Source organism: Plectropomus leopardus, chromosome 15 (genome assembly GCF_026936395.1).
Source record: "Plectropomus leopardus strain MGB_pleo_1.0 chromosome 15, ASM2693639v1, whole genome shotgun sequence".
NCBI classification, from domain to species: domain Eukaryota; kingdom Metazoa; phylum Chordata; class Actinopteri; order Perciformes; family Serranidae; genus Plectropomus; species Plectropomus leopardus.
The window spans coordinates 14,182,595-14,192,939 of record NC_142190.1 but is presented as its reverse complement, the minus strand read 5'-3'; positions in this window follow the sequence as shown (position 1 = coordinate 14,192,939).

Sequence of the window (10,345 nt, the reverse complement as noted above, 5' to 3'; positions counted from 1 at the left end):
TAATGCTTCTGTACGCTTTAGCCTATGGGAAATCTTGAATGTAAGATATTTATTGGCACCAGAGTGTTTTAACATGCTGTTATGGTGGTATTAGTAGAATTTTACTTAACAATCTGAAAACTTCCTTAGGGTACTATTAGCTACTAACCATTACCTAAGTATATTAGATTTAATATAGCGTCAGAACAAAATAGTAACGTATTGGTTGAAAAAAAAAACTCCTTTCAAAGGGTCTGGCAGGTCCTGATGTGTTTGAAATGATAATGTGTCAACAGAAGCAAAGAAAAAAAGTAGGTTGTGTGTCTATCAACAAATAGTTACACAAATGCTTTCTCAATAAAGCAACAAATAATAAAAGCAGACAAGTTATTAATTTCACCCCTTCTTCCTCCGCCCCAAGGTATAGCACCCGAAAACGGAAGTAGCAAAGAGCGCAAATCTTTCTTTGTGTTATACTTCTTTGGTATCGGCTGTGTACCTTGACGCATGCGCAATTTACTACGGGTAGCACGCAACTCCTCCTGCACCATCCCAAACTAAAAAAAAAAGTCCCATTAACAGCTGACTCGAGATCAGCTTTTTACACCTTAACCACAAACCTCAGCACAGCGTGCAGTTTACACAAACTGTCCCGGGACAGAGGACAAGTGTGAGCAGCTGTAATGTTACATCACATCTGTTCAGCTCAGGAGGACACAGTGAGCTCACAGTTGACCTCTGCTGTGTGATGAAAGACATTCACTACCTGCTGCAAAGCTTTTCCAAATAGGCTGTTTTAACACAATTCATTTTTACAATTCAGTTACTCTTTAGAGTAGCCATTTCAAATCAGTATTTCATTGTATGGTAGGCTCTACCTAGCCTGCAAAAGCAATAATAAAAATCAAACCAGTAATATAATATAATATAATATAATATAATATAATATAATATAATATAATATAATATAATATAATATAATATAATATAATATAATATAATATAATATAATATAATATAATATAATATAATATAATATAATATAATATAATATAATATAATATAATATAATATAATATAATATAATATAATATAATATAATATAATATAATATAATATAATATAATATAATATAATATAACCTATAACAGAGTGTCTGGTGTATAATGAGTACTTTTACTTGAATAATTTGAGTACATTTAATTGATAATACTCATGTACTTAAGAAGATTTTGAATGAAAAAGAATATTTTTAAATTGTAGTATGCTACTTTGTTTTTATTTATCTATTGTTAAATAAAAGATGTGAATACATCCACCAAGGTCTGATTTATATTTATGTATAAAACACAACTGTGTTACCACTAGAAAAATAACCTTTTTTTAGATAGTTACACAAAAAAAGGGAATTTTTTTAACAATCTGAATGTAAACTACCTTGTCACAAGAATAGTTGTAGACAATAATTTGTTAAAAAACCTGCACTAGTCATAAATTGAACTAAACCTCATCATAATATTTCCATCAGAATGGTATCCATAAATGTTTATTCTATTTAGGATACACTTTTCTTTTGAATTAAGCCTAAAATCATTACAAAACTATCAGATTTTAAAGGCAGGTGCATTGTATATTTAAAATTAAAATTTAGGTAAAGCAACTTTGACTTGCTTTACCCTCCAGGCTGTGAACTCAGAGCTGGGTTCATGACATGTTTTTGCAGTTTTGTCTAATTTTGTGTGCAGGATTTCTCAGAAACACAGCACTGTGGTTGAGTAAAGGGAACGTTGCCAAAACCTGAAGGCGCTTCCTTTGCAACGGGTACAACTGGCAGCACAAAACTGACACTGAGGCACCTCCAACTGCATCTCTTTCACCTGTTAATATGTTCACACACTTACCTCTGATATTACTTTTTACTATTATACAATATAAGAATTGAAATATGCCAGAATCCCAATGACAGAATTAATAAAAATCACTGGAAAATAAAACCTCTCCTGTTTGATATAACACTGACATTCGCTGATAAAAAAGTTAGTTAAGGACTTTTACCAGCGGATGAGGAAATTACAATCTGCCACCAACTTAAAAAATTTCATGATTGTGTCTAAAAATAATTTTTATGCCTTCTATCTTTTGAAAAAAAGGGAACAAATGTATGATCCTTAAGCAGCTGAGCCTCTGTAATAATACAGTGAGAAAACCCTTAACTGACAAGTAACTGGGTTCTTACTGAGAGAGGCTGTGATCTGTTTTATCCAGTAGATGTCAGTGTTGGAAACAAGACTAACTGGTGTCAGTATGTTGGGTGTTTCAGAGAAATGAACGCACGGCTGCTGACTAAGAACCAAGTTTGAATAAAATACTTTTCTCAAACCATAAATTTTAATTATTCGGTGTATCTGAGGGAAGAGAAATGACCAATTTGGAGATACATGATTTTCACCGGACAATGACAAAATTTGTTTAAAACAGTATCGATGAATACAATAATCTGATTCACTTTTTAATTTCATTAAGCTGCATATTTCTGTCTGTCTACTGAAAAAAAATTATAGCAACTTTGCTTTTACTCCCATTATTCACAGGTAGAAGTTAAAGGTGTAGACTTTTTTTTTCATGCACTCAGTAGATATTTTTTCAGAAATTGTCAGAAATTATTAAAAATCCATGTTAGTGAACACTTCTCCTTTTTCTCCTTTTCTAAGACAACATCCGAACTGACAGTGCCTTGGTATGGTCACAAAAAAAGCCCTCTTAAAATGTTTCAGTGTATACAGTATATATATATATATATATATATATATATATATATATATATATATATATATATATATATATATATATATACTATTTTTTATCTTATAATGTTTTCCCCCCAAATACATGAACACAAACTGAACACACTACAAAGATTTTGTGGAGCTCTATATTTCGTTAGTTTTTGCCTCACTCAAGTGTTTCCAATTTATCTAGACTCGACTGCAAGCCACTCTGCTCAGAAACATTTGTCAGAGAGCCTGCGTTTACTCGATTCTTTATGGAAAAGGATTAACATGCAAAACATTTAGTTTATAAGATTAACTTGGAGAGAAAAGTCAAAGCCAAACACATTTTTTCACTTGCCAGGAGGACTTTATATTGAACTTTTTTTTTTTTTTAAAGTACATTGAATATCAAATACGGATTAGTGTATTTCTCCTCTCACTAAACTATTGACTTTTTTGTTATTTTTACCTGTGACAAGCTGCAGCAGTGTTACTTCTTCAAACAGTGCCGACTGGCTGTTTTACTTACTTTTTAATTTGTTCTCACAGGACTGCAGTTTTTGTCACATTTTGATGCAATATATTTAATGTTTTCAAGACATACAGCTATGACGGGAAACAGTGATTAGCAGCATTAATTAAATTCCCAATTATAAACAGCATGGCTCATAAATAAAAGGAGCTGTCTCATGCTGGATGGGAATAGATGGCCCATTCTTTACTCATTCACCAACATCTACAGCTTGTTGTCATTAAACAAACATATTTAACTTATTTCCCTGATGTGTATTTAGAAGTTTCCATCTCTGTTTTATGTCCTCGCATCGCTGAATCTCAAGTAACATTTAATCAACAACTAGTAACATGTTTGTCGCCTGTCGGTCGCCTTCAGAGGCAAGCCAAAAACTCATTTCTAGATTATCCTCGAGTCATATCTGGATGCTCTGCTTTCATCCCCCAAGCTTCAAAGCCAACGCTACGCTCACTTCAAACAGCCGTCACCGAGTGCCAATCAAATCCCTCTCCAGAAGACAACAAACACTGCAGAAAATGTTAATCAACCCGGGCCAAGCATCACCAAAGTAAATAAAATAAATTGTAAACAGATGCCATAATTTGCAACATATGGATAAATAAGGCAGTATGTCATCTTTCTTCTTCTTTTCTTTTTTGTTTAATTCAGTGGTTCACACAGGGTCCAAACTCCTCTTCCTCACACTTTCCTCCATCCATCCATCCATTCTCAACCCTCTCTTATGAGTCAGTGACTTCACTGCATGCTGCTGCTTTTTCCAGCTCACAGTGGAAGCCCATAACCCAGCGTCTCTTTAATATAGGGGTATAAATCACTCGTGTTCCTGTGTTCAAACAGTCCGAAACCAGTAACCTTTTTACCTTAGTCTCAGTGGGATCAACTGCAACATTCAGTGTGCCTAAAAGGTTTTTGTCAAAAGGTTTAATGGTTTGAAGTTTCCACTCAAGCTCAAATTTGGAAGGATTTATGCCATCAAATGAGACGGTGAAAGAGATGACTGGTCCGAAAGTATAAATAAAATTCATTCATTAGGCACAGTCCAAACGTATCAGAATGAAAACTACCGATGCAAAGCAATTTGGCTTTCTTCCATCAAAAAATATTTGTGCAGGTCATAAAACATCTCCATCCTTGTATGAGAGTACTAATTTAAAAAAAATGCCATAAAAGGTCCCAGATTGTAAAAAGTCATATTTCCATCTCACTATAAAGCAGGTATAGGTGCTATATAAATACTGTGAAAGTATCAAGAAGAAATCCAGACAGTCTGTATTCAGAAATTGTGGCTTTAAATGAGCTGTCAGGATTTCTCTGAATTTGCGATGCCACAAATGTAGGTTAAACCCTTTTATAATTAAACATAGAAACTGGTCCTGTGTATTCCTTGTTTGAATGCTTTGCAGTGTTTGTGAAAAGTAGCATATCAGGTCATCAAGTATCGCTGCTCTGTCAGTGGACTTTCACATCTGCATATTACATGCTAGGTATCCTCTTGCGATGACGCTCACATCAGCACTGGGAAGCAAGTAGTTAGGTTTAGAGGAAAAAACATCATGGTTTAGCTCCACATTTGTACAGGCAGTAACAACAGGCTAACTGGTGAAAGTCTGGGGTTTGTTGGACCCATCCACTACCCCTACCATCCGCCCTATTACTTTCTAGCTTATTATATTACAGCATTACCGCCACTGTTTCCTGCTGGAGTGTTATACTGTTGCAAAAGGTGGATTTTGGCATCAGTGTATGATACTGAAATCATTGAAAAAGCAGCAGTATTTGACAACTTCACAATGAGAATGGGATGCAAACAGTAAAAGAAAAATAATGTGTTTTTTGATCATCAAAGCATGCCACATGTTTTAATGGAAACCTAAAATACAAGTATGAACCTGAAAAAGAGCATAATATGGTCCCCTTAATGTAACTGAGAAATTTAAAAAGATTAAATAAAATGTTTTTTAAAAGGATTAGATTTGGAATAGCACATGCCATGATATTTCAGATTCGTCTTCATTGTCTTTATTTTAATTAAATAAATCAGACAGTCAGTCGGTTAACTGTGGCTGATAATAATGTGCTGGTCCCTCTTTGCTCCGTATAAATACCTTACCACAACTTGTCCTGTGACGAGCTCAGTGATGTAACGTCTAGAGACAGAAACAATGTCAGTGTGTTTCACTAAACAATAAAGATCTGTTATATTTGGGTGGGTTCTTCCTCTTCACATTGTTGAGAGTAGTATCAGTGAGGCATTGTTCTCCTGGGAAAATGAATCAAAAACAACATGAGGCTTTAAGTTTGTCTTGTGTGTTGAAATGTTTTAAAAACTTCTTTAAATGCCATGGAGTCAATGGGAAAACCTGGTAGTTGCTTGATTACAAAAGTTCACTTCAAAGTAGAGAACAAGTTGGAAACAAGCAGTTTATCATTGTGTTGCAGATTACACAACTTTAAAATTCATGTATTTGCAATTTTTTTGTTTTTGTTTTGATCAGCATCAGTGTTTATAAGTGGTTGACAACATGATGGGAAAAGTGAGAGATGCATCCTTCCTGTCTGAACTTTGGTAAATAGATTGGAGGCATGAGAAAATGTCAAGGCTCAACTGTGGTCAGAGCTCTGCTGTGGAGCAGTGACTCACTCTCACTGTTAGTGTGTGTGTGTGTGTGTGTGTGTGTGAGAGATGTGGCGTCTGTGTGTGGCATGTTGTACGTAGCAGATGCAGCGATCTTTATCTCTCATTCATGGCGTCCAAGGAAATGTAATGTAAGCTGGTTAACAGTCATTTTCTCAGTATCTGCCTGGCAGAGATGTGCTGATAATCATTGCTATGTCGCTCGTGCAGACACCTGCCTCCTTGTTCTGTGGAAACTGAGATGATGCTGCAGCGTTGCCCAACAGTGCTTAGTGCAATGATTGCCTTTAAAATGCTACACCGATGCTCTGTGCAAGCAGTATTACCCAATACTGATAAGATTTAAGATGATAAAAAATAGAAGTTGTGTTCACTTATAGATATATTTCCGGTTAAAGGTTCAGTGTGAATGATTTGGGGGGATGTATTGGCAAAAAATTCAATCTAATATGATAGGTATGTTTTTTTAGTGAATAATGACCTGAGAGAGTTTCATTTTCATTACCGTAGAATGAGTCGTATATGTCTACATAACGAGGAGGTCCTCGTCCATGGAGTCTGCCATGTTGCACCACCATGTTGCTACAGTAGCCCAGAATGGACAAACCAAACGCTGGTTAAAAGGCCAGTCCCAGTTTTGCATCAGCCAACCTAGTTAGCAGCCCCTCTGCAGTGAGCAGCATTGATAACATACAGGTTATTACATGTGAAACGGCTTCATTCAGTGTTTTTTTCCTGGCTTAAATCACCAGGTTTGTTTGTTTGACATTTCTGCAGATAATTTGACTGCCAGTAAAAACTCCTGAACGTCGGGAGTTAAGGTTACCAGAGAAAAAAGATGAGCAAATATTAGCAGGTGCTGGGCTAGAGGTCAATCTGCTATGAGCAAAACAACATCAAAAAAATCTTATCTGTGACGTCAAACTGCTTTTATTCAGAGTTTTTACAGGTTAAAATCACCTGGTCCATTTGGTTTGGAGAGGAAGAGATTATTTGGCTCTCGGTAAAAATCTCCTGAACAATGAATACTGAAGACATTTTTGCTCATTGTTAGACACCACTAAGTCCTACATACTGCCCCTTAAAGTGTGCATTTAAGTCAGAGATGTCATAAACAAAACTTAACACTATTCTAAAATAAAAAACTTTGCACAATATTATAAAAGTTCTTTCATTTTCCTCATCTGAATTTCAACCAAGTGTTGAATTAACAGTTTGTAAGCTCACATCTGGTCCTGTTCCAAACTAAATATGGTTTTCATGTATAAACACCAGTATAGTGCTAATTGTGACAATCTCAGAGTTAAATGAGCACTGGCAGTTTGGCTTTGTAGTCACCTTCAGAGATGGTACCTTTTAAGACAAACCTCCTCGCAGTAATGACAGAGCTCTGCTTCGAGGGGGGCTGGGAACCACCCGTGGTCGTTTAAGGATAAAAGCATGCACCAACAGAAAGACAGTTCTCGAAATCAGCCCAGTATAGCCTATATTTTTAGCCACATTGATCAGGAAAAGTTTATATTCTTATTCACATCTGTTGTCAATAATCACAATATGAAACCACAGGCTTGGCAGAGAGAGGAGTTGCTGTGGCCCTGCCAGCTTTTTTACCACAACTATCAAACTGCCACACCGAGCCTCCCGCTATACACTACCTCACTGCACCCAGCATCAATGTGTGTACTGAATACAGGACCCTGTAATCAACAAATTCTCCATATTCTCCCCCTCAGGTGCCTCGCCAAACATCAAAGGAGGTAAAGGATGGTGTGGTATCTCTGTGTGCCTGTGCCTTCTACTGTACGAAACAGCCCCGAGACACAGGCGGGGATCAGCCGAGGAAATTTAATTTTACCACGTTGCTACCTGGCAGGTAGGGCTGTGGTTCATTTTGTTTGTAGTTTTAGGTTTCACCTGTGCTTGGTTTGCAGCTCATCACACCAAACACCAGAATCAGATATGAAAATCCCAGTTTTTTTATGATTCTGTACTGTTCTGAAGTGGATAAAGTATCAAAACGTCACTTGTTTATATGAAATTAACACTTTAAAAGTCTTTCTGAAAAGTGTACTTTAATTAAAGTAAAATCATAGACCTCCCCACACACACATACACAAATTAAACATGCATATTTAAAACTGTACATCAGTACAAAGCTTAACTCAAGCATTTTAAAAACTTTCAAAATCAAGTGAATTATAAAGAGAACTTACTTTACTCTGATGACGCAACAGCCACAAAATTTCTCTCAGTGAGGCTCTTATAGAAAGTTGTAAAGTCAAGAGAATTTCACTTGAGTCCTACAGTTTAATAAAATATATATAAAACAAAAATACTTACTGTTGTCTAGTCCACAAAAGTTTCTTATTTAGACATGTTTGAGTTTATTTACCACACTTTATTTCTGCTGAATTATGTTTGTTATATGTTTAATTTATTACTGCTACTACTACTACGACTAGTATTTGTTATTAATACAATTTAAAAAACTTATTCAACCCTTACTTTGTATTTAAAATGACACAGCAATTGAGTATATTTATATTATCATCATCATCATCATCATCATCATCATCATCATCATCATCATCGTCATCATTGTCATCATGAACCATTATTTATTTAGAGAAAACTGACAGAGCATTGAGTTCTTTTACAGCAATTTCCTGAACTCACATTCATACAGTCTGTAAAGATATATATGTTAGCAACTGAAATAAAATGATGAAAAAGTCCATAAAACAAATAACTCGCAACTATATCTGTCAAGAATAATGAACAGCAATAACAACATTAAAATGAAGTGTAAGTATAAAGTTAATGAAGTTAATGACTTTAAACCCACTCCCAATTTGGTTGATATTGAGTAATTATATTAAAATATTCTTTAGAGTTTTCAAGTTATTTGTATTGTTTGTCATCAGTGTGCTTTTCTGATTGATCGCTGTTGCTCTTTGACACTTTGCTGAAATGTTAAAGTCACTGGGGTTCATTACTGGAGCAAAGTCCCCCGAGAGGGAAGCTGTGCACCAAATGAAAATCCCTGGCACTGAACATTGAGCCCAGGGCCAGTAACCTCGGTGTGCTTTTTGATCCTGACTTGAATTTCACATCAGAAAATTCACCAAAACTGCCTTTTATCTTCTCAAGAGTGCAGCCAGTTACTGAAACGCAGATGAATGCTTTTATCACCAGCTGTAATTTCTTTCTCTTCTGGAAAACTCTAGATAAACTGCACATGCAGGAGCAGATGTTTTATTGGGCGCCCATGCATTTCAGATTTTAGGGATCTGTAATTGTTTGTTAAAATCACTTAATAGAGGTTTAAATATGAGAAGTTTATGATGAATGTGTTTTGGACAGGAGTTGACAGAAGTTGACATAGACAATAAACTTTTTTTTGAGTGACAGTTATGAAAGTTATATTAATATGGAATTAATCAAGATTATTTACATGAAATCAATGTGAAAAGATTTGTTGATTCCACCCAATTTGTTGGTTAAAATTAGTCTTAACATAGTCAGCAGCTTTACTATTTAATAAGTTTTGTGAAATCACTTGTGCAATTTTTCACCTTTATCATTTCCACTCACAGATCACAGGAGGTTACAGTTTGTGATACTGAAGTGGTAAAGAGACATTTTCCATTGGGGGAGAGGGGCTCTGATCAGCGCTGAGATCTTTCACTGGTTGTGTAATTTTGTGTCCTTGAGAAACACAGAGAGTGTCTTCACAAAGCATCTACTGTAGATGTAAAGAGCTCTTTCAAATGAAAGGGATGTGAAGAAATTACACAAAACTGTTGTCTGGGCGTAAACAATGCTGTTTGTTGAGATGCTGGCGGTTAAAGCTAAATGCCATACCACAAATGGCCCACCTCTAGTTAACGAACAGACAGTTACACACACACACACACACACACACACACACACACACACACACACACACACAAGAACAAGCCCCTCACACACTCACAAAGACATATGCATAGACACAGATACACATCTACACTCACACAAAAATGTCAGACACAGAGTATTGTCTCTCTGAACTTTCTGTCGACATCTTTCAATACCAGAAAATTCTCCAAAAAACAATACACTTGTTACATGATGACAGCATGAAATTATAAATCATTCACATGTCATCAGTGGATTATTTACCCGTCATTTCCTTCAAACATTCTGTTGGTGGGAAAGTCAATCAAATTACTTTTATTCAACACTCAGAGACAAAACATCTGACTATAAACATAAATGACACTTGATGATGATCCATGTTTTGTATGATCCACTATGTAATCCAGGGATTTATCCCATACAAATTTGGGAACCATGAATACATTTGCAAACAAGAATACAATAAAAAAAAAATTACATTTAATTAAAAAGAGGTCATAAAACTTTATAATCAAAAACCAGGCT